Here is a 7041-nt window from a genome sequence, read left to right as displayed (position 1 = left end):
ATGTATGAAAATGGTAACTACAAAAAACAGAGATTATATTGCTTTTTATGTGTATTGAGGGTCATTTAAATGCAACTTTATTGAAAAGAATGTGAAATGGCTGTTATGCCGCTCCAACCAAAACTTGTTAAGAATGCAGTTTATAAATTTTAAGTTACTACCAGTCACTAGGTAACTCTTATTTAAATCAGACACTAAAGGCACTATACAAATGTAATCTTGTTGTTGTTATTTAAAACATTTTTCTTTCCAAATTTTCTCCCTCTTCTACAGAAGGTGCTGACTCACCCTGGTGTGGAGGTCCATGGGGTCACCCTCCAGAATGCTTGACCAAGTGACCATTCTTCATGTGTCAACCAGAGAGTGAGTCTCCAAAGCCTAATCCACTGGGAGGGGATCACAGCCAAACCACCTTCTGTCCTCACCTGATGTCCCCACACATGTACTCTCTAGCAAAGTCACACAAGGACTGAAAAGATTGCTCTTCAAAAGAACCACCACTGACTTGATGTGCCGAATGAACTCTTCTGTGCTGTAAATTTCTATGTTTCTCTGGAAATAGCAATCAAATTATTTCCTTTCCTGGTTTCCTGCCTGATTTTCCTCTCCTCCCCCACATTGTCTTCATGTGCTGAAATCGCCTCTTCCTGTTCCTACCGTTTTTAAGCCAAAATTACTGATGGCAACATTGTAACACTCCAAATGGTGACCTGCTGCAATCAACCAACTCAGCACAGAGGGCAAGTGCAACCTGGAGTCCGTCAGGTCTGTATGGCTCAGTTTTTACGTTAGGCAGTGGTTTGAAGCTTTTATACTTTTACAATAAATTAAGCAGTGACAGACTGCCTCAGCCTCAATGTCCAAAAAAGTAAGGCTTTGCTGCTCAGCTCCTGTTACTGTCAGATGCTGATCTTATCGGCCTCTGTGGTTGTTCACTCCAGCTCACAGACTTTCAACCCTTCGTTTGGGCTCTGCCTAGATCTGTAATGGAAATTACTTGCCTCCACCATTGCCACCCCCCACACCACCCATGAGGCCAAAACTCTTATGTCAGCCTTTTTCACCTCCAGACTCAACTTCACCAGCTCGTGCTTACCAGACCCTCCCACCTCCACCCAGCCCCACACTCCACAAGCTCCAGATCATCTAGAACTTGGAAGTCTGCATCTTCGTCTGCACTACGCTCCATGAGTCCATCTCCCTATCCTCGCCTGACTCCATTGATCTGCTCCATCAGATCAACTTTAATATCCTTGTCCTTATCTTTGAAATCCTTCAAGGCATTGCACCACCCTATCTCTGCAATCTTCTGTGACCCTACTTCCCTGACCATTCTCTCCCGCTTTGCCAACTACCTACAAAATACATAGCCACACCACTTTACAGTGTATCCTGTGAAACGCTTTAAGATGTCTCAACAATGTGATAAGGCATTATGATGAATGCAGGGATTATTATTCCAACTTTCTTCATATCCCCGTCAGCCCTCTAGTCTGCTCGGCCCACTATTAGCTTTCAACCACATTGCCCTACCCTCTGGAACTCTATTCTGAAATTCCTTGGCTTCACTACCTTAAATCCATCTATAGGTCTCTCTCTTTGACTGCACCTTTAGTCAGTAAAAAACAGAAACATGCAAATCATGATGAAATTCAATCCCGTCTCTTGGCATTCCATTCTCTTTGATAATACGGTTTTGCAATAAAATTTCAACTGTAAAATAAGGTGGTAAATTGTACTATAATACAGTCCTGTAGTTCAGTGGTTGTAGCACTCGCCTTGCAAGCGAGAGACCTGGGTTTGATTCCCGGCAGGGCGAAACATTGGGCAAAATTTCCATACTCCACACGCCTCTGCTTACGTAGTAGTAAGGAGGAACCCGGTTGTTAGTCGATTGGCAGATCGCTTTTATTCATTTAATTCCTTCAAAATAAAAATAATTTGGTCACTCAATCTACGACTGTTTGTGGGACACTGCTGTGCACAATTGGCTGCTGCGTTTCATCCACAAAATACAGTCAATTCACTTTACAGTATATTCTGTGAAGTACTAAGACGTCTCGAAGGCGCTATATCGAATGCAAGGATTATTATTATTGTTACTGCAACTGAGTTATGACTTGGGCCAATAGAAAAGTGCGGCCGCAATTTTCCGCAAAATTGATCAAATTTCTCTTCAGTTTTTCTCAAGATTCGATTTGTCAAACGCCCCGCAATGTTTGTTAAATATTTCCACAATTTTCTATTGGCCCAGGTTATGACTCTCAAATATCATCAAAAAGAAGGGAAACTCTCCTCGTGGTCTGGCCAATGAATCTCCAGATAAAAATCATTCACTTCATAGCTGTTTGGGGGACATTGTTTATGTGCAAATTGCCTTCAATCAGCAGATTGTTGAGAAGCTAGTAACATAAGGGATAATTATGAGGCAACCATAACAATAAAACAACTGATCAGATTGAGACAATAGAGCTCTCACACATCTTCCCTCTGCTATTTTCTGTTTTAAATGGAGAAAATATATCCTTCAACAGGCACCTACTATAGAGATTGTACCACAGTATGTCACAATATACAGCAATCCAAACTCCACATTCTCTTTATAACTCCACACTGGTAAATCTGCCCAACCCTATCGTTAACCAAACAAAACAAGGAAGTAGGTTAGGAGAATTTGTGTACTCAAAGCTTTCTTAGGACATGGAGTATCCTATCGGAATGATGTTTGAAGCAGAATCCATAATAGCTTTTAAAGGGACTTAGATAAACATTTGAAAATGGAAAATACAGTATTAAGGGAAATGAGCAGGGAATAAATAGATAGCTTTTTCAGAAAGCCAGCACAGGATACTGTGGTTTGAATGGCTGCCTTCTCTGTTATAAAATTCCATGAAAACTGTCTGAAAGCACCCTCAAAGTTATATTTTGGATACAGAAATAACAGAGTACCTTTTGTACTGTGCAGATTATTATTTTTTTGAAAGAATATGATTTCAGAAAGTTGTTGCCATTGCTGCCATAACTTGCTGACTCTCATTGTAATTTTGTTTAGCTCAGCCCAAATCTCCTTTGAGTTCAGTCCAGTGGGAGTGTTTGTAAAAAACCTGCCTTTTGATTGGATTTTTGGCTGTTGTATTTATTGCTCATCTGGTACATATGTCCACACCTAACACAGGTACTCCAGTCAGTCAAGGGAGCAGGTAAAAATCAGGCGCCAGAGATCTGACCAGTGCTGGTTGTGTGAAGAAGACCTAACTCCAAGAACACTGGACACAGGTGGGTTTAAGGCTCTCCCCTCCCCCACCCCACCCATGCTAAGACTGTCCTAACTTTTTTATTTGAGAAACTCATAGCTCAAAAACTGCTTCATTTTGAATTTCTACGACTTTCCTCTATCATAAAGTTAGAACATGAAACCTTTACATTTTGCTCATTACTCCTGGGCAATTTACTCAAACAAAAGCAGGTGAAACAAATCCATGTAAAAAACTCAGGCAATAAAAATAGTGATGATAAGAAGTCACGTAAAAAGCAGTTGAGGTTAACTCAAAGGATTGTTTTGGAGGAAATAAGAGGACAACAGAACAATACATTGTAGACAGTTAACAAGTGTGATATATTTTCTGAATTAGAAAGTGATTCTTCTGCCTTATAAAGGCATTTCCCGCCTCGACTATTCAAATACCCTCCTCACCGGTCTCTCCAGCTCCACCATGCACAAAATCCGCTGATCCAAAACTCTGCGGGCCGCATATTCACCCGTACTAACGTTGGTTCCCTATCGCTGAACGGAGCAATTTCAAGATCCTCACACTCATTTTCAAATCCCTTCATGCCCTGCCACCTCCCTACCTCTCCGACCTGCTCCAACCCACAACCCCCTACCTCCGATCAACTGGCTCCGGCCTTCTGCATGTTCCTCATGCCCTCTGTTCCACCATTGGTGGCCGCACTTGCAGCCACTACGCCCCAAAACTCTGGAACACTCTTCCTCTATCGCTCTGCCTTGCCCCTTCCTTCCCCATCTTCAGATCATGCCGAAAGACTTTCCTCTTTGACCGTGCCTACGGTCACCTCCCCCTCTCCCCGGCTCGGCATCATGCTCCACCACTTTCAGCGCTCTGGGACGCTACCCTGCATGAGGGATGCTATATAAATGCAAGTTGTTGTTGTAGATAAAGTGACTCTTCCTCTGGTGTATGAAAGCCATACCTCCTGCTGTATAATATGTAATGTTTAAATGGAGCCACTGACACCTTTTCCAGCTCCTGATATTAATTCTGTAATTTCTGGGTCTGTGCACGTACTGTTATTCAGTCTACCTCTGGTTCCCCTCACTGGAGACCTGTCCACAAAGAATGGATCTCTAATTTGTGGGTAAGCAGAGGAAACTATGAAATGAATATAAAATATGATTTCCTGGATGCTCCAAGTACAGAATTGCATTGCCTGAGGACTAGAAGCACTCTAGCCTCCTGGTCAGACAACAACGTATCTGAAATTCCACTGCCTGGGACCAAGGGAGACAGAAAGTAACTAAAGTGGGAAAGATGAACATCCATATGAAGGAGGATGGAACAAGTATAATTGAACGCTTGTGCATTTGCTGCTTGAGGCAAACAGTTAATTTTACTGGAGCAGCTGGTTTCACTGACAGTGATCGACCCATTTTTTCAGTGATTCATAATCTTAAGTGTTTGTCTGGGGTAGGGGGTGGAATTTGCGAGATTTCCAAATTTATTGATAAATAAGTGAATCCTGCAGGTGTCTAGGTGTGTCTCAGAATAATCCTCCCTAATTCACTTGAAACCTGATCTCTTGCTTGGGGCTCAATCTCCTCCTCATTGCAAACCAGCTTTGCTGATTTGAACTGGAGATTGGAGTTGTGCAGTATTCGAATTTGTAATATACTAATCAGATATTTTGGGTCCTTTCTCAGAATTCAGCAACAGCAACTTGCATGTTTATAGCTCTGCGCACGCAGGGTAGTGTTCCAGAGCGCTTATTCAACAACCTGTGAAGCTCAATTCAATCTTTATTATTAAATGCAGTGGATGTGTTAAGTGGGGCCTAAAAATGCACTACTTGCAAAGCTATGTGTCAGCTTGGTTCAGAAGGTTGTAAGTTCATGCCCCACATCAGGACTTTGAACTCATATGGTCTGTGAGACGTTGCTGAGAGCAAATTTGCTGTTGCATTCGCCCACACAAAACACAGATTCACAGCACTTTACAGTAATATTCTGTGAAGTTCTTGGAGACGTCCTCCTGATGTGAAAGGTGCTATATCAAATGTAAGGATTATTATTATTAAAACTGGATTTGGGTTGTGAATCACCACTTCTATTCTGCGAAATTTGAATTGCAAGACACTGTATGTGAAAAAAAATCACAGAGAGGTTCAGAAAAAAGGAAATTGCGAATCCTAAGTTGGCAAAGTCCAAAAAAGAAACAAGCAACTCAAATATTGAATTTTCAGCCTCACTGCTGGTCAGCACACAAAATTGGAGTGATTTTATCCTGCACACAATATGCTTTCTGTTGGCAAGTGCTAAGAAGACAGTAAAAAGCTGTGTTGCTGCCCCAAACATTAATGGTTGGTACCAGCAGTAAAAGCACCAACCTCTACTTTTGACGCCATCATTTACATTTACTACAACTTGCATTTACATAGCACTCTTCATGTGGGGTAGCGTCCTAGAGCACTTGAATTAGCATTTTTATGGTTCATTGCCCGAGTCTTATCCCTGGTTATCTTTGCATCTTATGATTTTTGAATAATCGTCTCCTGCAGAAATTGTTGAGAAATTCCTATTCAGTTGTCCTAATTTTCCACACTTGTCGCAAAAGCTTCATGTAATGAGAGTCTGGTGAGATTCGCTGCAGTCCTTATAAATAATCTTTGCATTTGATAGCTCCTTATCACACTTCAAAGCGCTTCACAGGATTTTACTGTAAAGTGTCTGTGTAATTTCAGGTGAACTTGACAGACAGTTTGTTCAAGGCAATATGTATGTGTTCTTTTCTTGAGATTTGATTCGAAAAAGTAATCTTGTTGCAATATTACACTGAACAAGTTTTGCAGGTTGGCTCACAAACGACAACAAAATTACATTTGTATAGCGCCTTTCACGTCGGGAGGACGTCCCAATGTGCTGAATAGTCAGAGTTTCGGACCCAAGCTAGGGGTCGGGAATGGGGAGGGTCGAGGGCAGGAGGTTGATAGGGTCACGGGGCCTGGTGGAGGAGAGGACACAGGCTGTGAAGTTTTGGATGATCTGCAGCCTATGGAGGGAGGAGTTAGGGAGACCGACAAGCAGAGAGTTTGCGTAGTTGAGCCTGGATGTTATGAATGTGTGTATAAGAGTTTTGGAAGAAAGGACAGATGAGGGTCAAGCAACATGTCAAGGTTCTGGACTGGCTTAGCAAGGTGGAGTATACATCCATGGATGGTAATACTGTCAGCGCCTGAGTTGTGGAGGTGCTGACAGGAGCCAATCAGGAGAGCCTCGGTCTTGTTGATATTCAATTGAAGAAAGTTAGCTCTCATCCAGGAATTGATGTCCGACAGACATTCTGTCAGGACAGCAGTGTCCTGGAGTCAAGGGTGGAGGCCGAGAGGTAGAGTTGAGTGTCACCCGCATTAACCGGTTTCTTAAACAATCTAAACATCATTCCATTTAGTTGACACATGGCTGTCAATCAAGTTAAGATGCAAAGTTAGAACCTGTTTCTTGGTGTGAGTTATAAACTTGAAAAATATAAAAGCCAGGAGGACAGGTAAATGGGACTGAAAGGATTGCTCTTAGAGACGGCACAGGGACGATTGGCCAAATTGCCTTGTGTGCTATAAGGCTTTATGGTTCTCCCAGTCAGAATATATATATATTAGATTAAAATCATAATTAATGCTTCAATGAATGCTGCATCACACGATGGGATTCTGAGTCATGTAAACTAGGAATCTCTAAATTGTGATCCTGGCCTGTGCAATAGTGAAGGGCAACTTTAGGGCAGATACAAGGACATTTTTCTTAATGCT

The 7041-nt window shown here is 42.0% G+C and overlaps 1 protein-coding gene across 2 annotated transcripts in view; it reads left to right on the top strand.

Annotated features, from left to right (window-relative positions):
* The first annotated feature begins 3208 nt into the window (after positions 1-3208).
* LOC103182596 (synaptotagmin-like protein 1) overlaps positions 3209-7041 on the top strand; it is a 135732-nt gene continuing 131899 nt past the window's right edge. For both annotated transcript variants that reach the window (XM_007899663.2, XM_007899662.2), the window contains exon 1: positions 3209-3276. The gene's annotated coding sequence lies outside the window, so the exon portion shown is untranslated. The remainder of the gene's footprint in view (positions 3277-7041) is intronic.

The sequence above is a fragment of the Callorhinchus milii genome, unplaced genomic scaffold (assembly GCF_018977255.1).
Source record: "Callorhinchus milii isolate IMCB2004 unplaced genomic scaffold, IMCB_Cmil_1.0 Scaffold3, whole genome shotgun sequence".
In the NCBI taxonomy this organism is placed as follows: domain Eukaryota; kingdom Metazoa; phylum Chordata; class Chondrichthyes; order Chimaeriformes; family Callorhinchidae; genus Callorhinchus; species Callorhinchus milii.
Note: the sequence above shows the minus strand (reverse complement) of the source record. Positions and strands in the feature narration are given on the sequence as shown.